The sequence below is a fragment of the Lepisma saccharinum genome, chromosome 26 (genome assembly GCF_977018435.1).
Source record: "Lepisma saccharinum chromosome 26, izLepSacc3.1, whole genome shotgun sequence".
NCBI lineage: Eukaryota > Metazoa > Arthropoda > Insecta > Zygentoma > Lepismatidae > Lepisma > Lepisma saccharinum.
In genome coordinates this window covers 3,287,564-3,312,288 of record NC_139254.1, presented here as the reverse complement: position 1 = coordinate 3,312,288, position 24,725 = coordinate 3,287,564, and the positions used below count along the sequence as shown (strand labels likewise).

General features: G+C 42.3%; 1 protein-coding gene across 15 annotated transcripts in view; it reads right to left on the bottom strand.

Annotated features, from left to right (window-relative positions):
* Window positions 1-24,725, bottom strand: part of heph (polypyrimidine tract-binding protein 1 heph) — a 1,248,713-nt gene that overhangs the window by 473,114 nt on the left and 750,874 nt on the right. The gene's annotated exons all lie outside the window — the stretch shown is intronic.

The window sequence follows — 24,725 nt, the reverse complement described above, 5'->3', positions numbered from 1 at the left end:
TAGCAATGTCTCGCATATCGGTAGAGAAGGGGACACTGCGAATTGGCGAAGCGAAGCAGTGCGCGCTGTGGCAAACAGCTGGTAGATGCACTCACATTCCCTCTCACGAGTTCATTGGCCGAGTCACTATAATGGAACCACGAGCAAAACAACCTGCGCAGACCCGCGACCCCTGTGCACCGTACTCCCGCGAGTAGGGGAGGGGGAGAGTGGACCATGCTTCCTTATGGCCCGAAGTGGAGGGAAGAAGGGAAAGCTGCGCGGGACTTTTCGTCCCAAGGTTTTTTTTCCTTGTGGTCGATCTATACCTGCGCAGAGACTTGTTTTCGTTCGCTCGCTCCAGAGATACCGGGGATAGAGTGTAGACAATCCAACAGCCACTGTACCCTGTCCCAGCTACCTGTGGAGCAAGGCCGCGCAGTGTCAGAAGCGAGGAAAATCGAGTGGCCAGATCGAGGAAGTACACGCCGCTCGAAGGCTGGTAACTACAGTCGCTTTCCCCCCATGCACGCAATTCCGTTCCTCTCACTGTTCATTGGTGGAGCCGTCTCGCGTCAGTACTTGCGCAGAGCCTTGTTTTCGTTCGCCTGCTCCCGAGTTAGCTGGTACAGAGTATAAAGCATGCTTATCAAATTGCGTTCACTTGCAGAGACCAGCGAGCCTCCCGCCTGCACGCTACACGTCAAGACCAGTAACCAGTAGAGCAGGAGCGGGGGAGGCACCCTCCTTTTCACGGGACCAACACGCTTCCTCTGGGACACTGCACTGTCACGAATCAAATGACGAGGAGGATCCCACTGCACGAGCGCGACCGACGACATCTCTTTGTTCTTTTCACGCCACAGTAACGTTGTTCGCTCTGCAGTCCACATGTGCACCCGAGAGCGTTTTCATAAATAATGGGTGGGGGTTGAAGAACAGGAGCAACTACTACAATCCACCTCATCCGAACACGTTTAAGAAACCGTAACAACATACCATGCAACTTACCAGCCGCTTCAAGCGCAAGGAAGAGGACGCACATGCAACACTAATAGCCCAGCGAAGAGCGCAACACAACGCCCACCCTGTGAACACCCTCCGAGCGAGAGGGACCACACCCATCTGCCTCCGAACACGCAAATACCAGGAGACCTTGCTTATTCACCATTTCATAACGCCGCGTTATATATCTCCTGACAAGTAGGCTCCCACAACACACGTAAATAAAGTATCCGCCAGTTTTCGCCTTGGTCCACGTGTAATAAGCATGAACACTAATATTAAATTTGCCATTTGGCTAATTAATGTTGCGAAGTTCTATAGTAGGTAGGATGGAAAACCGGTAATGATGTCGCATTGTAATCAAAGAATCCAGGGATCCATCCGCGGTGAGGGCGTGAAAATTGTTTGAATTGTGTTACATCATAACTGATTAGTTGTGTGAAGATGCTGAAAAATGGAAGTTGAGACGACATGATTGATTTGCTTTATTTTACTTCGCTTATTTGTGCCACTTATGGCTAATTTGCGAAGATGGGGATGAGTGATGACATGATATCGATGGACACGCAAACATCCATGCCCAGGCCGAGATTCGAACGGGGAACCCCTGGAAATAGGCATGTAAATTTGATATTAAATCTCTGTTACTGTGAATCCTCGTGTCATCTTTTGTTAAAGAAGAACCTAAGTGCGTGTAAATTAACTTGTCTTCATACATGGCACCATTCGTTACGTCGTAGGCTAAGTAAGTTAAGCTTCGTCTTGTAATTAAGGGATTTTGGGTTCGATAGCCGGTGGAGACCCAAGATGGTTCGGATTCAAATTTAAACTGAAGGTCCAGAAGCGATTAAACTCAACCATAGGTGATGTTGGTTACAGAGGTTGAAGGTGTTTAGCCAGTATTCTATGAGCTAAAACATGCGAATTACCTACATAAATGCAGAACAAATCAAACAAATATGTATTTTTTTAAAAAAAAAAACTTAAGTACATTAATATTTTTCCTAATGTTCTGCCGATTCCTTTATTCTTGTGCTATTTGGTAGGTTCAGGTGGATATCCCGCCAACGTTCCGTGACGGAGTGGTTAGCACAGCGCGGTACGAAGCTAGGAATCCCGAGTTCGAACCCCGGCCTTGGGTGTTCAGTCAGGGTCTCTACCTGAAACGGTCGCCTGTAGTGGCTATTCCCACAATCAACAAGTTTCGTTTGCGAAATTACGACAGTGTAGAAGAAAGCACACAAGGGACCTTGATTTCCGCAGTGTGATCCTTATGTCTCACAAAAAGATTGGCTGGCAGGCGAAAATATCCAAAGTTCAGACATGTCCATAAATTCAACATCAGCAAGTCAATCATAGCGTACTGAACCACGATTTCCAGGTTTTACTTCATTCCATGTTTCTTATTGCTTCTGGTACACTTCTTTCATCGACGCCGCCATGAACCAGCTAATAAAACGAACCATCCTGCTGGGACTTGAGAGCAGTAGGGGCGGAGACATCACATCACCAACCCCAATATTCTCATGAAATGCGAGATAACGGATGCTGAAAGGAAGGTGGAAATAAATCCCCAAGACGCTGGCGCTCTCTCTCTTTCACACACACACGGGGAGGGAGGTCCAAGGTGCCAATAAGCTTGCGTTAACACGCCCCTTTCTATTGACGCTGCTTTGAGCGAGAAATTCCACTATGAAATTGAGAACAAAACACCGCGAAAAGGATATGGCACCTTGATCTCACAGAGCGAGAAATTCACTAGAGGCAGAGAGAGCATTCATCCCATCTGGAGTCCTGTCCCTTATTTCATCACTACAACAGCACAGGGAGGGAAAAGAGGTTTTAGATCTATGCGCTATGTAGTTCTCCAATGTCCATTATCACACAGTACACCATTGAAACATTTGAATTCTGTGGGCTTCACGAACATGGAAAAACAATGCTCTATACAGTGACTGCATCAGCAACTCTTATCTAATAAAAATTTCTAAAGATGGGACATTGCTCTTTAATTTTGCCTTAGAATATGCTGTTAGTAAGGTAAACGTAACTAATGAAGGACTAAAATTAAACGGTCTGACAAGTTTTTTGCATATGAAGATGATGTAGACTTACTAGTGGATGATATAAACACAATTAAGAATAATGCTGAAATATTTTTTATAGCAGCTAAAGAGAGAGGTTTGGAAGTTAGCAAAGAGAAAACTAAATATGCGCTTACAAGCTGAAACCAAGTGTTTGGTAATAATCAAAATCTAATAATGATAACTCGTTTGAACCAGTTTCCAAATTCAAGTACTTAGGAGTAATACTAACAAATGAAAATTATATTAAAGAGTAAATAAAAAGCAGGCTTAATTCAGGAAATGCATGTTACTTTATCCTTCATGAACTTTTGTCTTCTCGTTTAATATCTAAGAAACAAAGTTAAAATATACAAAACAGTAATTTTGCCTGAAATATTATATGGATGTGAAACTTGGTCCCTTACATTGAAAGAGAAACACAAATTGAGAGTATTTGAAAATAAGATCCTTAGGAAAATATTTAGACCTAAAAGGGATGAGGAGACAGGTGAGTGGAGAAGGTTGCATAATTTGTATTCATGTCCAGATATTATTAGAAGGATTACATCAAGAAGACTTAGGTGGGCAGGCCATGTGGCACGAATGGGAGAGGAAAGGGAGTTTATAGGATTCTTGTTGGGAAACCTGATGGTAAGAGACCTGTAGGAAGACCAAGACGAAGATCGAGGCATAACGTTGAGATAGACCTAAAGGAAATTGGTAGGAATGGAAAAGAGTATACAGATCTGGCTCAGGATAGAGACAGATGGAAGGCCTGCGTTGCTGCAGCTATGAACCTTCGGGTTTAAGGCGGCTAGAGAGTTAGAGATGGGACAGATTTATTGGTACTGTATCGGTATCGGCCAATACAGGCATATCGGTGTATCGGTAAAATTAGCGATAATACCTTATAATTTAGTGCAATATTCTGCCATTTTCTTATAATTTTTATGGATAAAAACACAATATCTGTACTTATTTTCAGGGAAATGCCTAAATATGAAGTTTCCTTTACATTGCAGTCATCTGGTTACACACATTTATTAAGGTCAATGAACCCATTCAATCGGATCGGTAAAATATCGGTTATCGTTATTAGTAAATTTTATATCGGTACTTTATCGGTGTGGGGCAAAATTTCAAATCGGCCCACCCCTAAAAAATCCATTACATTTAGTATGTGACGAAACAAAACAAGCAAAACTAATATGTGAACCAACCATTCGATAATCTTCCAAAAGACATTGGGAAAAAAGTGTCACATCCCTAAGTGCTTTTTCAGATCATTGTAAGATTAGTTACCATATGACGCCTGAAATGTAGGCACTGGTCGCAAGGTTGTGTCTAAGAGATATCAGGTCGAAACGACACGTGTTGCTTGGGAACGAGTCAATGAACAGCAACATTTCACACCGCAGCGGTATGACACGATCGCACAAGCCTGCGCTCGATTGGTGAAATTCTCAAGCGACACCCGTGAAATCTTTCTAAAATGTATGCATTGGTCTTCAATTAGGGCATAAACATGAAAGTCTCATTTCAAACGTTGCAACAAGAATGCCAGATGTACGAGGGGAGAGTGAAAAGTTTTGAGACTCACATGGAAGGTAGTTAAAATTTTGGATGATGTAAGGTTTGAGTTTTAGGACACACTGTGCGAACTGTTATGAAATTCACATGTTTTCTTCTATTTTCTTGTCAGGTTGAAAATGAATGAAGTGTCAGAGAAGATAGTGGCCGACAGGGACGTGATTCGATGCCTCTGTCGGAAAGGCCTCACTGCACAGGCTGCTTTGGTCGAGTGTGGTTTCACCGCACTTCCCCATCCACCTTATTACCCCGACCTGTCCCGTCAGATTTTCATCTTTTCCCTGCTATGAAGAATTCACTTGGAGAACGTCACTTCCACACGGACGAAGGCGGTCATTCAGTGGTGTGATACTCAGGACAAATCATTCTACCAGATGACTGTACACAAATTGCAGTACAGAATGCGTAAGTGCATTGATCGGGGGGGGGGGGGGTGATTAGAGAGATTATGTACAGAAATCATGAGAAACTAGCTCAAACACCCATTCCCTGCGATGCTCAAAACTTTTCACTCTAAACTACGAAATACATTACAAGCTCAGAAAAGGCAAACGTTAAGACGCAATTAGTCTCTATACAAAGAGCTGCAAATACACCCTTTTTCCTGGCGGTGAAACATTAGCCGCGGGCTGCACATCGATTCAGCACCGGTATAGGTTACAAGTAATCGGATAAAATGTTCAATTCAAAGCAGAACCACCCAGAGGCTCGAGTCCTTCCTGCCACGTATGACGCACGCCGGCGAGCTCATGACGTCACAACATAGGAGGATAAAGCATCTCTTCAGGGCGGATAAAGGCAAAAACATCGTGCCGCAAAGTTGCATTGCAGAGGGAGCAGGTAGCACCAACTGATGCTCTCAGTTTATTTTTTCTTTCTCGGAATGGGTTTTGCTAAATGCGTAATTGTCTTTAAAAAGTTGCCTTTTGCATCACTTTTGTTATTCTCGAGGGAGTTCGGGGGGAATATAAAACTCAAAACCCGCCATATCGGCACAATACGGGTATCCTGGTATCTATAGTTGAAAGATTTCTTGTATGTGGTACACCCAACGGCAAAAGAAACAGTAGGCAAATTGTCCACCACCATTTCCATTCGGAAAAATACAGGGTGTCCGGTCGCCATGGCGCCTGAATTTTTAAATCTAGTTCTAAAAATAGTATTTTTAATATTTCGAGTTCGCTTATGGAAATTTCCAGTTCTTTTAATAACGGGTACAGTGTGTTTCTTAAATATTTTTGTATTTTTTTCTGTATGCAATACATTCTAAAAATATGGCAGACTATCGTATCGCTGCGATTTCAATATTCGGCTAGGAACAGTGAAAAAAATTGCATGTTTATTACAGTAAAACCTCGTTAATCCGCACCCCCGAAAAGCAGGACTTCGCTTAATCCGGACAGGCAAAAGGAGAAGTAAAAAAAAGGGAGAATGCAAGGTTTTAAATGTGGCTAAAAATCAACAAGAGAACTTCCCAAAGAACAGGCAGTCAACCACTGATGAAATTCTGTTTCCCGCAGACTTGGTACTGTACTGTATAGTGTATTTAGGTCTATGCACTTTAAATACACCATAATAAACGTGTTTTGTTGCTATAAACTGAGTTTTAATGCACTTTCTACTGTTCTTTTAGGTTATTTCAGTTAATCCGGCCAACTAATCCCCCCCCATTACTCCGGATTAACGAGGTTTTACAGTATTCTCATGTAATGATATATGTGATACAGAAAACACACAAACAAATAAATACATACTGTACTCGTGATTATTTTTTAAAAAAGTGTAATGGAAATTTTTAAATATTTAAAAATATGTATTTCTTTTACAATTGAATTTGCAAATGCAGGCGCAATGTGAAAATGTCTATCCCTGTGTGGTACAGTCACGGACACTCCCGGTTTGTAACTGCTCCATTGAAAGTCAGTGTATTCATTACAAGCCGGCAGTGTCCGTGACTGTACTATACGGACAAGACAAGTATATCCAGACCTTCTCACGGAAGACCACCACCACAGATCGCCCATAAATCGAATGACAAATCTTTCTGCCCAAACCCGGACCCGAACTATAACAAGCGCCTCATCCCTCTGGAACAAAGCCCATTAAGGTACGTACAAAGAAGGTGGGGCCACAACCATGCAGTCGATACGTCAGAGGCAACCATACGATTAATTAAGAGCGTGCCTGCTCGTTACCGCCCCTAGCTGAGGTTAAGACTTCGGAAGGAGATCCTTCGGGGAAACTTCGGAAGACGTAAAGGAGCCGCCGGAGGAGACGAGAAAGTAAAAAAAGGGAAACGACAAGACATCCACAAATTGCTCAAAACGCCCCCCGTCTGCTCGTCATTACATTGCGCCCGCTGATTTAACTGGAGCGTGGGGGAGCGAGTTCTGTAATGAAATTGTGTTTTCGGAGCGTCTCTGCCTACATAATTACGACATTGCTTCCTCTACCATCTCAGGAGAACTAGGTACACTTTGCGTCTACAACCCCGGGAGGAAGGAAACTGCAGTTAGGTAGGTTTGGCAACATGGACTATCTTTAATTTTTAGTTTGGTGCTGCGAGCGGCGTTCGGCACCTTGTGACACGGAAGTAAACGATAACAGGCGAGCGCAATCGAACTAGCCTTCTTAATCATTGCTGCAGCAACAAGCCTTCCACCTGTCCCTATCATAAGCAAGATCAATCCATCCTTACAGATTTTCTTTAGGTTCATCTCAACGTCATCCCTCCATCTTCGTCTTCCTACAGCTCTCCTACCATCAGGTTTCCCAACAAGAATCCTGTATTCTTTCCTATCCCATTCGTGCCACATGGCCTGCCCACCTAAGTCTTCTTGGTTTAATCATTCTAATAATATCTGGACAGGAATATAAATTGTGCAGTTCAAAATTATGAACCTTCTCCACTCACCTGTCTCCTCATCCCTTTTAGTTTGAGGTTTTTGCAGTCTACTATATGCACAGAAAGGCTAATCTTGACTGGACCTACTGTTTAAAGTGGGATAGGAACCACTACGTGCCTCCACCGGGACCCTCTGATTACAAGGCGAGGTCGGTTAATTAAGATATTTTCATAAAGGACTGTTCAGGTTTTAATCATTAATCAGTGTATTTTAGTGGGGCTTGCAGCACTCCAGTGAAGCAGCGTGTATAGTTGGCAACACTGCCTCAAGACAGTCTCATTCGGCTGCAGGGAAACATTCAACCAAGACGTGCGTGTGTGTGTTGCGCATCCACAATTCAGTTGTATTTGTTAGTGTGTGTATGTGTATTCCTCAAATAAAAGGATTTACAAGAAATAACGTCTAGGGTTTGCATTCGTGCAAAATCAGTATGGTGAAGCAGTTACGGCAATCGCAAACAAAGACCTTACAAAAACACACACACACACACCTACAGCATTGTCTAAATGCTGATCCACAGCATCAGGTGAACATATTCTTGAAATTGACCCGCGTTCTTACCTGTAATAAAAGCGACCCTACTATTATTATACGTGAAATCAATAAGGTAGTGATGATCAAAAAGAGGAAGAAAAAACAGAAATGCTCAGATCCTTAGCGAAAAATGAAACCTGAAAGTCTCGAAATCGGATCAAAAGGAGTTCAGGTCAATTGTTGAGGCTGAATTTATGACGTCCGGATTTTGGCCCTCTTGGGGGGGGGGGGGGAGCATGCTTCCCCCTAATTTTCGGAATTGATTCCGACCCATCTATGCAGCTAGGGGAGGGCATTGGCGAAGGAACCACTTGATATGAAGTTGGAAGTTGATTGATTCCCTCGCTGGACTATGTTGGGCGCTAACTGAAAGAGTAGGTCAAGATCTTGCGTTCAATTTTCCAACAAAAGACGTCCGATTTACGAGCGTCCAACGCTCTAGCCCTTCTACACTCGTTGCATCAAGTCCGAACATCGGGACGTCAAGATGAACCGATCGGGTTAAAGCGAGGCGATATAAGAAAGACAATGGCTAATGCGATTGCTACGTTCGCACGTGTAACATGATCACAATGGTCGTCGCGCATAAAATTAGTAAGCCACGGTCGGAGTTATTACTTCGAGAGCCACTCGGGGGACCGAACACAAAGGGTGACGTAACTTTGAACGAACTCCGGGCCTTGACAAGTCGCGGTGGCAGAGCTTTTACGTCAGCAGCACGGAGGGAATCGCACAATTCACCTCAGCCAAGATATTCTCAAGGATAATGCACGCGAGGCTACGGGGAACAAAAGCCCTCCTCCCCCGTCTCCTGTGGTCGGAAATGTTGGGAGCACGGGAGCGAACGGAATTCTCCATTTCAAGTTCTTGTTCCTTGATGCTTGCCACTGTTCTCGACTAAAACCGTGTTGGTTGCGTCAGCACAAAGACCTGAAGGAAACGGAGAGGTCTGCTTGCAAGCTCAAAGTTCACATTCAGTTTAAACGACAGGAGAGCCGTTTCCAACTTCGCGTTCACTGAAAAACTGAGGTACCTGTTGCAACTTCTAGTTCAAGTACAAATTCATAGTTCTCTCAAGAAAAACGGCGCCATCCCTAACTTCTGGTCCGGGGGGAAAAGGTTGGTTGCATCTTGATTGATTGAGTTGGTATTTTAAGTCCACTTTATGCACAGTAAGGATAATCGGGACTGGACCTACAGTTTAAAGTGGGATCCGAACCACCATGTGCCTCCACCGGGTATCGAACCCGGGACCCCTTTGATTCTAAGGTGACGACGGTACCTTTGCGCCATCGTGGAGGTCTCTCAGGGGAAAAGGTACGCACCAGTTCCAAGTTAGTTCCAAGTTCTGGTTCGGGGGAAAGGGCCCCAGTTTCAACTTGTAGTTAATGGGAGAAGGTACCAATTTCAACTTGTAGTTAAGGGGGAAGGTACCAGTTTTAACTTGTAGTTCGGGGGGGGGGGGTCTAGCTCATGTCAGAAAAGGCGGACCCTGTGACCGAGTGGTTAGGACATCGCGCTGCGACGCCAAGGGTCCCGGGTTCGAATCCCGCTCGGGCTTGGTTGTTTGTGAATGTCCATTTATCAATTTCATTATTTCATCACTCATCTCAATCTTGAAGTAAAATAAACTAAATCAAATCAAATCATGTCAGAAAAGTCACCATCTAAAAGCTCTCGTTCAGCAAACAGAAGAAGTACCATCTGCTGTTCAGTTCAGTCAATGATAAATGGTAGCAATTCCAAATCTGAGTTGCGATCGGTAAAACAAAAGTTCCAAGTACACGTACACTAGGAAGATGTACAGGGGTTGGACAAAATAATATGAACACCCCCACCTAATACAGTGTGGAACCACCTTTGGCTTTGAGAACAGCCTCAATCCTCCTGGGAATGGATGCATACAAATCCTGGATGGTAAGTCAGTGGGATGCTATACGATTCCTCAACAAGAAACTGCTCCAATTCCTTTACATTGGCTGGCGGAGGGAAACGGGCCCGTACTCTTGTTTCCAATACTGACCACAAAGGCTCGATAGTAATGAAATCAGGCAATTGTGCAGTCCAGGGAAGGTATGTAACACCCGCTTTAGACGAAAGCATTTTTCTTAACGTTTATGCAATGACCAAAATGCTACCGTGTAAAGCGAGAAATCTTATGGCATTTCAGAAATCTTATGGCAACGATAGGCTCGGTCCGAATCATTTTTTGTAGCGTAACCAATCTGAAGCGACCTCTAGGTCACGAGTGCAGTTGTAATGGCGGCCGCGTGAGATGTAAACAACGTATCACTTCACATTTTTAGAACACGATAATTATTCAACCGAGGGGAATTACGCTTCGTATTAAATGGTTTTAGGTAGAGAAGCATGGCACTGATTAAATATATACTTTACAACGTTTACTGTGCACGTATGGAAAATTATTTTAGTTTTCTTCAATTGTAAACACTGCGCACTCGCCACATACGGTGTAACTCGACGTGCCTTTCATGCTGTATACGTTATACATTGTAATCGCAACAGCTAGCCGAAAAGTTGCACGAAATGCTTGCGTGTAAAATACTATCTGCGACAAGACTTTTGGAAGCTTTTACATAGCATTTATGCTGGCAAAATGCTAAAGGAAATGCTTTCGTCTAGAGCCGGCCTAAGTGCGTCATCGTGCTCGTCAAACCAAGGGGCATTATCTTCCTGGAAGATGGTATCCCCTGCTGGGAACAATACGTGCGCCATTGGATGGACATGGTCACCTAAAATGCCTTCATACACCTTGGCAGTTACCCATCCTTTCAGTGTGACAATAGGACCCAGTGAATGCCATAAAATGACCGCCCACGCCATTACACTACCGCCACCATGCTCCACTGTTGGCACCAGACAGTGTGGATTGTATGCTTCGGCCGGTGTTCGCCATACGTAAACACGTCCACTGGTGGGGAATAGCGTGAAGATTGGTTCATCGGACCACATGACATGTTTCAATTGGTCGGTAGTCCAGGTTTTGTGCTCCTGACATCACTGACGTCTCAGTTTGGCATTGTCCTGCGTTACAAGAGGTTTGGCAATAGCGGTTCTGCCATGGATATTCTGTTTATGCAGTTCACGATGACACTGCATTCTCAACACGCAATTCAGCTCAGCAGTCACTTTGGCTGCGGTGGTCTTCCTCAGAGAGCAGTTTCGTCTTTCTGCCACTATTATGTTTCGAAGACGTCGTTCACCCCTGCACTTTGTATGCTGTCATGACGGTAGATACAGTAACTCGCGATACCCCTACTAACTTCGCGACCGTTGTTACGAATGCACCAACTAATCGGGCACCAACAATTTGTCCTCGTTGGAAGTCTGTAAGGTCAGACATAATGGTAGCGCAACAAAACACGAAACCGTTCACAGGTTTACTGGTGGCTCATACCTCTAGCAGAGGGATCATAGAACACGGAGAAAACAAAAGACGCGTTCCGTGCGTGCCAGTGCAGTCAGCACACAACTCCGAAAATGGGGCTCATCTAATCGGGTGCTCATATTATTTTGTCCAACCCCTGCATGTCCCAAATACGAGTTTCCGGAATAATATCCCCCGGTCCAAAAAGGGATGAATGCTCTTCATGCACATGAGGCTAATCAAGACTGGACCCACAGTTCAAAATGGAATCTGGAAGAAATCCCGTCCGGACTAGAACCCTAGGGCTCCGTTATTCGAAAACCGGGAGAAACGGGTCGCTAGTGGAAGATTCGTAGAACCCAACCGACAACTTCAGTTTTCGAGAAATCAAGATGCAGTGCCGAACTATCAAGGGCACCCAAGCTAAGGCTCCATATATTATTGATGAAGATCAAAGTAATCCGTTAGCGCCGGCAAAGAGGCCATTCTGGTGCAGCCGGCGAGTACAACCCGAAGGGAACCGTCATGAATGATTCAAGAATCGACCAATGAAATCCACACACACGGTCCAACGAAGAGGTCAAACCGACCGAAAAGAGCTGGAGGGGGGGGGGGTCCATGTGAAGCAAGAATCCGAAATAAAGCACCGTGTCATACATATTTGAAAGAGGCCGACAGTTTAAGCTCGATTAGAGCAATACCGAGCAGGGCTTAGCAGGATAACGTTGCAACGTGGGGGGGGGGATCGATTTTTCCGGCAAGCAATTTCAAGTTTCGCGCACTTGGGCGTGCGGCTTATCGTACGTGCTTTGGTTTTAGAGAACCGGAGGGGGTTGGGATCCACTCTGATTTTAGTAATCCTTCAATAAGTCGGGTGCGGGATTCCCACGACTACACCTGATCCTGAAGCCGGGAAGGTGGGGCGAGCGACTTACCCTCTATCTAATGAGAAAAGTTCGGGCCGTGGAAGGGCTACCGGAGGCGCGATAGTGCTCGTAAGAACAAAACAGGTGATGTACAAAGTCCGTGCGTGATACTTACGGCTCGGCTGGACTTTAGCCCAACACTAGAGCACCGGTCTATATTTTTCCCCTCGTCGAAAAACCGCTTTCAAATTCCACAATTTTCTTACAATTCAGTTTATTGAATTTATTTCTTTATTGAAATTTCCAGTACAGGAGAAGCCATTTTAAACCAGACAGAAACAACAGTAAAACAATAGACTATGATTAAAAACACAAAAGAAAGAATAACATAAAATAAACAAAAATAAAACAAGGCAAAAAAGTACCAAAGTAAATAGATCAGTTTCACAAAAGCATTATTTATGTACAATTTTTTCGATGTTGCTGATAAAAAATGAATATGAAGTGAATATATCTATTTGGTTTGATTATATTGAACTGATTCGGTAGCCTATGTAATAGTGAACGTTGTACGAGTGAGAGCCTGGGAGTAGTAAGGTGGAAAGTTTCCTTGCTCCGCGTTTTATGTCTAGCACTGAGTGCGAGTTCGTGGAGTGGGATGCTGCATCTTAAGTTTCCATTTATGATATTATATAGCAATGTCATATCTGCAATGTATCTACGAGTTTCTGGAGTATTAATATGCATATTTACAAGCAGATCTCTCTCAGGGCAGGCAGTTCAGTTTCCCAACCTGACCGATATCGGGTATGATACGAGTGACGCTAGGTGGACGTCACTCACCAAGGACACACCTATTGAACGACATATGAAAGGAATTTCCAATGGTCTTAGTTTCGCCGCCATGTTGGATTATCGTAATAAAAACACTTAACGTGTAACGTTTCAACCCTGTATCAGGGTCTTCCTCGGACAAAGAACTCGCCTGAATATCTTGTTCGAGATTCCAAAAAAAAAAATTGTCAAAAATGCGGAATACGAAAACAGTCGTACGAAATAGGTGAACGTTCCGCTGAAATATTAAAACCCACCATCACTGCAAGTTCAATTATTATTTTTCTTTTAAGACGATGAAATCCGAAAATATGTAGTGAAAGAAAGTGCTAGAGGCAACGTTGACAGTGGCGAAAAAAAAGAAACATCACTCTCTTGTTCCGAAGCGCTTATAAATCAAGAAAACCGCACAAGAGCCTCATGATAATACGTCGCCCAAACAAAAACTGTATCCATGACGACAAAGCTAACAAGATAACCAACCAGAACGAACCAATCAGCCTCCCACAGCGAGATCGGTTAAGAATTTTAAATCAGTGTAAATACGCGTGTAATCACCGGGAAAACCTATTAATAGAAACAAGGACTTAGCCTCAGAGATTCGAGAGATGATTTGTCTCCGAAGTAAACGGGTATACGGTGAGGTAAACATGGCAGGGTGCCCGGAAACCCTGAATAAACAAAGGAGCCTCATATCGCCCGAGCATCGTTCGTCACACCCGGACAAAGTTCTCAATCCAAGACGCCGCATAAAATCGCCCACTTAGCCCCGTAAACAGGGCCCTATTGTCACTGCCGACCGTTTAGCGAATTTAAAACTCAACAGTCATGCTTTTTTACTTCTTACGTTCGTTCCCCTATGGAAACATCTCGGTTCCTCGCACTCTAGGATAAAGGACTTATCATCTTGGGGGGAAAATCGAGATTAGTTACACATGTCAAGAAGAGATGCTGCGATAAATAATTCTTGAGTTGGTACGGTACAGTGAACTGCAGTAAAAAATAATTCTGCAGTGATTTGACGTTTCCTATTACTAAGGGTCCGAAGTTGTTGGCCTAAAAAAATGTCAATAAACGACCTAAAAATAATTTTCGCTCTGAAAATGAAAGCTTGATAAAATCCGTTGCTTCGTGGTTTATACCACTGAAACAAACGGGAAAAGCAATTTAGTGGTAGTGTAGTTTTGCTTATTTTTGCATCAAGGTTACATAAAATACACCTACCACAAAGTAGTCATTCACTCCCCTTCCGTGACAGTCGGCCAGCATAAAAAAAATACAGTTTCGCGTACATCAGGTAAAATATACGTATTGTGACTAATTTCCTTTAGGTCCATCTCAACGTTATCCCTCCATCTTCGTCTTCCTACAGGTCTCTTACCATCAGATTTCCCAACAAGAATCCTGTAAACTCCTCTTTCCTCTCCCATTCGTGCTACATGGCCTGTCCACATAAGTCTTCTTGATTTAATTATTCTAATAATATCAGTACAGGAATACAAATTGTGCAGTTCTAAATTATGTAACCTTCTTCACTCACTTGTCTCCCCCATTCCTTTTGGGTCCAAATATTTTCCTTTCAAATACTCTTAATTTATGTTCCTCTTACAATGTAAGGGATCAAGTTTCACATCCATACTATAATATTACAGGCAAAATTACTGTTATGTATATTTTACTTACTTCTAGGGCTTTTACCACAATTAAAAATAATATTCTGCTTTTCCATTGGCAGCAACTTCCTAAAAGAACCATCTCAATAAATTTAGTAAACATGTAAGTAATGCTAGCATATGCATTTAAAATTCGAACAACAGGCACGGAGAAAAATAAACCTCAAAAATAAAGATAAATGCTACAAAAACGGTAGAAAAAAATACTGAAAATGACCTAACGCCAAAAAAGGCCGAAAAATGAAAAATAAAATTAATGTTTTCTGGTTCTAACTGCAAGGAAACAGACCGATATCGTATTTAACATTGTTTTCAAGGCTCAGAAAAGAAGATACATTTTTTCATTAACTTCAGAGCCCTACCTTTTACTGTTCGGAGCGTAAAACAGTCTGGCTAAAGCTACAAAAATTTGTAGCGTTATTGAATTCTAAGTCGCTTTATGTTAGCATGCGGTCCGGGAGCGTTTGGTCGACCCTTGGGGTTAGTTACGGGGATGTCGCTATTGTATAAACGATGAGGTATAGTAGAACCACGAACAAAAACAATCTGCGCAGACCCGCGACTCCTGTGGGCAGTACTCCCGCGAGTAGAGGAGGGGGAGAGTGGACCATGTTTCCTTATGGTCCGAGGTGGAGGGAAGAAGGGAAAGCTGCGCGGGGACTTTTCGTCCAAGGTTTATTTCCTTGTGGTCTATAGCTGGGGGGGATGGCTTGCAGAAAGAAAAAAGAGGGGCCAGCTGGGGGGACACCATACCCCTGCATCTTCTCTCGCTTCGATGAGCAAGAATGATGCAGAATTTAATGAGGTGAAGTAATTCTTTTCAAAATAATTTACTTATTCCACACATTTACAATATTAACATACGCTTTTTAGTCTGCACAATCCGAAGATAATAACTTCTGAAAAAACTCCCCAAGAATCAAACTTACGTTCACTTACCATTCAACAATAATAATGGGTTACATAACTATCCAGGGGCGGTTACTGATATTGTTGCAGTGTTGCACAACGACCAGATATTTTACAAAAAAAATCCTACTTTTTGTTAGTCTACTTTTTCATTTGTTTTCCAATTAAATATATTGAACATAAACAATTTTGCCCTTCATTGCTCCATAAAGCAAATTCCATTATGATCTGTTAAAAAAAGGAGGCAACCTACGAGATTTCACAGTGTATGAGTAGACGCACAGGTAGGCGTTGCAAACCCGGAGCAACGCCCTAATCTCTACAGCGAGGCTACAGCGAGGAGTATTGGAGCGAAGTTCAACGCTGTTCTTCCTATCCCCTGCTTCAGTCGGCTTGGTCGTTGCAATGGGTTTACAACACACCAAAGTCAGGCGACCCGTCTCGGATCCCCCAACGGGTGAGGGAAGAAGAGGACGGACCAACAACAAAGGCTTTCGAACTATCATAGAGCAACAGGCAAAATGTACACGTTAAGCAGAGAAATATTTTATTTTGGGGAGAATCTTAACCTAATTTAAATTATGCTTGAAACTTGTAACAATTTGATTTGATTTGTTTTTTTAAATCCACTTTATGCACAGAAAGATTAATCGGGACTGGACCTGCAGTTTAAAGTGGGATCTGAACATTAAAGTACTTCTTATGTAATCACAAAAAACACAATTCTGCGGAATAAATGGAAACTTCAAATTTTGTATAATGATTATTAATTGTACTCCTCGAAAGTGCCACGTGTCATTCGCATATAAAATTATAAATACATATAATTACATTATAAATATATACAAATTAAAGTTGTATAAATATATTATATATATATTTGCTGCAACAACCAACATTCTGAACCAGGAGCCGCCACTGTATCTATCCCTTCTTGTTTTTACTGGGATAACTGGAAAGATATGCGAACCTCAATTTAAAACATGTCTATACTTTTCTTATATCTGAAGAATCGAGTCATGTTAAGCGGTAGAGGGACAATTTCCCCTAGGTCCTTCACTCTGAGGCAGCTGGGAGCACTGTTGCCAACTTAGCTCTTTGGGGGCCAGATCTGGCTCTCTCGTGCACTCGTTTGGCTGTTAACTGCGACACCCGTACCCTGCCCCTTTATAATGCCACCACTGGCTCCGGCCCACATAGACCAACTTTTGTTATGAGTTTACATTTTGCACGTGACGTGATATTGTTATATTGCCTGCGTCACCCACCCCCTCTTACCTCCCAGCTACTTTTATATAGCGCCGTGGCTGAGGTGAAGATGACAATATTGTTATCCGGGAACACTTTATTTTCGATTTCATATGAGCATCAGAGGATTATTGAGATTGGTGCTGCCACCAAAGCTAGGCGGTGAAAACTAAGAATAAATTGTCATCACTTTAAAGCTAACGGTAATAGCAACGCCCCACCCCTCTGCCACCCAAAATTACCCTTGGAGGCACTTTATCCAGCCTTCGTTGAAAGTCATCTTTAGCTCTATTAATGGTGAAATGTAGCTCTTTTATGCACATCAGGTTTGGCAACACTGCCAGGATGGCCGTATGAGGCAATGAGAAATGCATTAGGTTTATGGGACGATTATTTTATTCGTTCTCTCGGGAATATCAAACATCCAATGACGTAGAAAAGTACATGGACGGAAAGAGGACACGTTGAACTATGTCATAGTAGAAGGAAAAGTCGAAACTCACATTTCATTAGCAGTAACTTGACGTTGAAGTCTATTTCCCATTAGGAATACATGGGATTCTGTAAATACTTATTAATCATATTTTTCAAACATCGTGTCTAGCTTACTAATCAACTTGAAAAACAGTTTCCACTTGCAACATGGAGAGAAATTCATACTCTCTTGCATACTAATCCCTTTTTTAAATCGCAGTGCCCAATCCGACGATATTGAAATCAATGCACAACTGTTGCGTAATTGTCCCTCTTTGCCTTAAGAGTAGTTTCTTGTCCAGCTTACAAAGTATGTAACACATTTATGAACATGAAATTTCGTAGAGAACGAAAGATTGATTTCTTTACTACAAGTACATTTTTCGAATTAGACAGATTACAAAGTTTTAAAATTCAGCTTACGCCATTGCATTCATAACTGTATCTACTTGTCTTCGAATAATCTAAACAAACTAAGGAATTTTGTATTCTGCTTTGATCCTGCAGTAGACAATTCGTGGCTCTGCTTCGTGGGCGCAAAAAGAAAGCAACTGAAGATCATTAGTTTACTAGGTGTAGTAGAAATTATTCACGTTTATGAATAAAACTTCCCGGTGCCAAAAAATCATGCATAATTCTAGGAATTCCTAGTCAGTAAGCACAATCAGATACTGAAAGTGATGGCAACAGGCACTATAATATAAAATAAGGCGCCAAAATAGGCAGTGAATATGAACTTCTTAATTTTCTTGGGTCAGTTACACACCAATTGACGTGAATGTTTTATACTCTGTTGCATTTATCTCGCTTTTCTGCGAGATCGCGACGATGATGATAGAAGAAACTGATAGAGGAATACTGACAGAACAATGTACCGTTGAGGAGCCACAGGCAGAGAACACCCAAAAGGCACTCAATCTCAAAGGCAAACTATAAACTATCAGGCTGGAAGCAACATGAAACGAACTTAAAACATTATGCTTTAATAGAAACCAGGGTTGTTAAAAGTCAAGGAATTTTAAATAAATTCAATTCCCATCCAGGAGAGAGAGTCAGCAAGCGTAAATGGATTCTATACCGTAAAGAACCTTTTCATCTGTAAAGTATTTAAATTCGGTCCTGGAAATTTTTTCCGGATAAATTTAAACACGGTCCAGGAACCTTTTTTCCGGGTGAATTTAAATACGGTCCAAACAATTAAAATTCGGTCCAGGAACTTTTTTCAATGAAACAATAAGCAACTTGGACCGAATTTAAATTGTGCGAGAAAAAAGTTCCGGTTCTGCAACGGACCCCAAAAGAACCCATTAGAATTTATGGGTTGCTAGTCCTCTAACAACCCTGATAGAAACGAATAAAGGAGGTAATGGCAAAAATCTGCGTCCTAGTTACAAATAGCTGTTCTAATTACATTTTCAGTAACTATGTGGTTATTTTGGTAATCACGTATTTAGAACGTAAACGCGTTTATTGAAAACACACACGCTGTTCTAGAGCATGGATAACGTTATTAACCCCGCACGAATGTGACATTGAGGCAAATCGTTACATTGCGATTTCAACATTCCTCTGCGCCTCAGCGGTAAGGGGGGGGGGGGCGCGGCATCCTTTCACGTATTGGCAGGAAGTCAGCAGACAAACTATCGGCGCAGATGGTAAACATCCGTTGTTTCTATTCGACAGAGGGAAATATTTTTAGAAGCCGCGTCTGGAGACGGCCTTCTCCTCCATACAGGGAGCTCGTCTGTTTACGAAAGGGGAGAGCCACACACGCGATTATTATGGAGTAATTTTGCACATAAATCTAGTTTAACAAGCAGTTCGGGCGCACGTATGTTGCCATCATAACCGCACTTTGTGCTACACCGGATATTCAGATCCAAGAAGACCATCCCAACATTGTTACAAATCATAGGTGTTAATTTTAACGATGACGTTAACTGTTACAAGGTCCGCGCCATTATCCCTGTCCGAAAAACAGAGTGGTGGCACAAACGCTTTTTTCCCCCAGAATATAAGCAAAGCCAAAGTTACACACCGGAGCTTCCTACTTATTTATACGGACGGCTGAATGACGTGTTCGTATACTTCCTTGTATGAGGCTTCTCCTCCGGGAATGAATGCCTACACGAGCAGCTAAATGATTAGCGCTTCCGCCATTCGTGAGGGCGGTCCCGGGTTCGATACACAGTGGGTGTCCCAAAACTTTCAATGCTGACTTAGCAGCATCGCAAGGACAATCGGAGGCTACTTCAGAAGTAGTGGACTTCGGTCTCGAAAGCCAGAAAACAGCGGCGATGGGACTTCATGCGTTGACTTATGAAAAAAACGGCTTGGCAGGCCTGACTGTCCGAGTTGCTAGGCCATGGATGGAATGCGAGATTGATTGATTACTTAGTTTATTTTACTTCGCTTTTTGAGCCACTTTTGCGAAAATGGGGATGAGTGATGAACGGATACTCACAAATATCCATGACCAGGCCGGGATTCGAACCCGGGACACCTAGCGTCGAAGCGCGACGTGCTACCCACTCCGCCACGGGGCCGGCGATGGAATGGGAGAGAATGAAGAAACGAACCATTGTTCATCCTAAATACGATCCTTGTGCAGAGCGCGCCAGTAGGATGATACTATATCGCACCATGCCAAAACCATGAATGTGCTAAGCCTTACTTTTGAGATAAAGCATTTTAATATCCCAAGATTCCGGGGAATTATCAACAAAAAGTAGACAAAGTGCACTTACGTGAAAAGCAAAAAAAATGCACAAGCATTGAACATGATCATCAGCACCACCCGGCTAATTGAAGGGACCTACGCAGAACCGCGTGTCTTGTGCATCGTACTCGCGCGTGGAGGGGATGGGTAGAGTGGAACATGCTTCCTTGTGGCCAGAGTTGAACGGATGAGAGAGACGAGCCAAGGCTTTTAGCAAAAGATTCTTTTATTTGTGTTGCGATCGCTCCATAGCCATTGCTATGAAAAATTCTTGCCAGCTTCAGATATGCGGATATATAGGGTGTCCACAAAGTCCTGCTACAGTTACAATGAAACTTAACTTCTAAACTATATGAGATAAATACATGCAGTTTTTTGCAACGTGTTCTACAGCTCTCAAAGTTTTATTTACAATTACAACACTTCAACCTGTTCGAGAACTTCTGCAATCCGTGTTTCTTCTCCTCATTGGTCTCTAGATGTGAGGGACCTTTTGGATAGACATTTCCCTGGGAGATGGATTGGCAGCAATGGACCAATCTCCTGGCCACTGCGCTTCCCTGATATCACTCCCTTGGATTTTTTACTTTGGGGGTATGTCAAGGATCATGTCTACGAAACCCCTGTACCAGATCTTGTCGCACTTCGTACACGCATTGCAGAAGTTCTCGAACAGGTTGAAGTGTTGTAATTGTAAATAAAACTTAGAGAGCTGTAGAACTCGTTGCAAAAACCTGCTTGTATTTATCTCATGTAGTTTAGAAGTTAAGTTTAATTGTAACGATAGCAGGACTTTGTGGACACCCTGTATATCAACTCCATACTAGGGATAGCCAAAAATCCGGATACATCAGATTTGATGAAGGATTTGTAGAATATCAGTATACAAAAATGACGAAAGAAAAAAAAAACATGTGGGCAGGCCGTAAACAGGATAAACAATAAAACAAGTCCGTATAATGCACACATTCGCAAATGACCATACCAATCAACTCACGCTTAAAGCACAGGAACTATAACGAATCACGCTTAAAGCACAGGAACTATAACGTGTGTATCTCTACACACTCGTTCAAGTTCGCCAAAAAAGCAGAATCTTTGCTCCAACAACGAAGAGCGAACTTTCAAACTCGGGTTACGAGTATAAAGCAGCAACGGGGTCGGCCGCTCTCCGACAGAATGTAATTTAAAAAATGCTACCCGCTACCTTGCGCAAAAAAGGCGCCAACGAGCATATATCTTCCATTTCGCAACGGCGAAGTTTTACAAAAATCGTGTGCCGCTGACCTCCGCGACCTGCGCTGGCTTATGGAGGTCGTGGGAAGCAAGAATGCCACGCCACCGCAGAGGCATTCCACCTCGACTCGCAGGAAGTCCATATTCTCACACACCGCTTTACGACCAATTAAAAACAAAGTACTGAAAAGACGCACGCACTGAACTTTCGTTGATGTCAAAACTTAAGCGATCTCCCTGGAAACTTTGTGGGATGTGTGTCGCTCAAAGAGTGCGGCGACCAATCAAATCCTTCCGCTTCACACTGCTGACGTTACTTTCAACATACATCTCGGCCTGATTTCAAGTGAGGGGTCTACCATTTGACCTTGCATATTTTTATTCCCGTCTTGTGCTCACTCGGTCTTATCGTCTTGAGTTGAATCAACTTGTAACATCGAGATTTCCAAATATTTCTGCTCCGGCATCAGTAGAAATGCGTAAACCATAAATATAACGCGTGTCTCCACATTTCACCCAAGATTGGGAAGATAATCGGGTGTTATTTGCACCCTTGGAAGTGGAAGGATGCAAGAGGGGTCAAACAAAAGACGGGAAGAGTTGATTGTACTAGAAAATAAAATTTTAAAACTGGGATATGTGTCTAGCCGTAGACAGTTCACATCACAAGGCAATCCATACACAGCCCACGCTAGGAAAAAAAGAGGTATTGTCGACGTCGTTGGTAGATCAATGGCACGGTTGACCTGAAACCCAGGTTCGAGTCCTGGTTGAGACAGTATTTTAGTATTATGTTGCCGGTCACTTGAAGACCGACGAATCCAAGGCAAGCTTATGTAGTGTGACATGGCACCAGTGTGATACGTCACTACTGACTGGTTCGGTGGACCTGAGTGTGAAACCTCCGTAAGACTTTAGGCAGCAGAGAATTCAATTTGACGAAACCATTAACCAAATGCTGATCAAAAATTACATCTCATTCACCATGTACATTAAAGAAAAACATCGAATCAGAATGTAAAATCATCAGTGGCAAGTCAACATTTCAGAACCATTAAAAGGCTATTACAATCCTGGCAGATGATAATCTGATCATTTTCAGGTGATCATCTAGAAGTTACTTTATTTACAATTACCAGTTAACTTCCCTGCTTAATCCCTCTGAAGATGTATTTCTAGCATCAATTCCCATAGAAATCACTATAACCATAATTACAAACACATCTTGGTAATGTTCAAGGTTCCTTTCTTCCAATAATTTTCATTAAGTTTAAAAGTACACTTTGTTCTTGCTGTGGATGAATAATGTAAAGAATTATGCACCAAATGTTTACCAAGTACCAAGGTCCAGCTTCGATCCTTGCTCACTGACAAGTTATGCCGAAAGAGACAGTATTGTCAAGTATTAGTGCATTTATCCAGACCCTAGTTGGTTACAAGACTACAGTCACGTGAATACCCGTAGGTTGTATAGATACGATTCATATCTATCTGTATGAACATGAGGCAGGATGAAGTTTTCATAATTTCGTAACAAGACAGTCAATAGCTGAAGTTGAAAATCCAAGGTCATTGAGAACTAAAAAAACACTGACCACCTACAGAGACAACGATAATCTCCTTTCATTCTAACAGTAAAATTCATCACTGTATGACCAATGAACCAACCACAATGCCAATTATTCATGGAGAGAAGTCTAAATTATCGTGTCTAGATTAAAAACGGCATCATTCAAAATTCAGTGATGGAAAACAGACGAAAGTTAATTTGGGTTTTGTATATATTATCTGGCATCCAACATCCTCATAGCAAGTCACTGCACACGTTTTACTGAGCACAGTGATATTTTTATGAAGACTGTTTTGTAGGAAAAATAATCAAGATTAATACACCCTCCTCGAATAGTAATATTGAAATTTAGCAATTAAAGAAGGTCAATATTTAAAGAAATGCTCTCTTAACTGGGTTACCTTGCGAGTATAATAATAGTAATTATTATATTATGCAAATTGATAAAAGAAGCATGTCCTTTCACTGGGAAGTCCTAGAAAATTCAATTATAAAAATAACAGCATCCTTACTGGCCGTTTTTAAATGACAAAATAGACACCAAGATGGAAAAGACTGACATTACTGATCACTTTCCACTACTGCACAATTAAAAACGGTATTTATCATTTAGTGTTTTCATTGGCAGGTTAGTTAAACTAGCTTCTGACAAAATACTCCCAATCAGGGGTAGAAAAATACCGGTTGCCATAGAAGCTGAAAATTTTCACCTGGTGCCCGATTTCTCAAATTCAGTGCTTAAAAATATTTTAATATTTCGAGTTAGCTTATGGCAACTTCCATTACTTTATTTTCAACACAATAACGAGTAGAGTATGTGTTCCTTAATGTTTGTGTTTATTTCTGTATCGCATGCATCATTTCATCAGAATAATAAACATGCCGTTATAAATTATTTCACTGTTGATAGCGGGATCTTAAAATCTGCAGCATGATGGTAGAATCGGCCATATATTAGAATGTATTGCATAGTTATTCATGCTGTTACAAGCTTAACCTTCCATGAAACTTTGCAGGTATATAGAGGGGGCCAAAGGAAGAAATACGTGTTATTTTTCTTTCGGCTAAAAAACTGTTTTATGGGGCACAATCCCCCTCAAATGTCAAGATGAGGACAAATTGAAGTGGGGATCTGACCCCCCGAAACCACGTAAATATGGCATAGGAAGAACACCCACATATGATTGGAACACACACAGCACAGAATTGTAGGATTGTCGGTACCAAACGCAAGTGCTATCGTGAAGTACAATGGCAGTTGAAGTTCTGTGCTAATAGTACTAGCAGATAACACAAGTGGGACACTTGAGATATGAAGTGCATATCACTGGCAAAAACAGCTCTGTGCTGTGTGTGTTCCAATTATATGTGCGTGTTCTTCCTGTGCCATATTTGCGTGGTTTTTTGGTCAGATCCCCACTTCAATTTGTCCTAATCTTGACATTTGAGGGGGGGGGGTTGCCCCTTAAACACTTTTTTGTCCGAAACAAAAAAACACGTATTTCTTCCTTTGGGCCCCTCTATACACCTGCCAAATGTCATGGAAATCGGAGGGGGACACTTAAATAACCTCCCTTGTTAGTTGGATGCAAGGCTTTCTTAAGACCATATTTGCCAAAAATTAAGCTGGCTCCCTTAAAAAGGGGCTGAAGCCTCAAAAAGCATGTGAAGATATGTGGTTCCAAATATTCTAGACATCCAATCAGATTGTGGTGTCTCGCAAACACA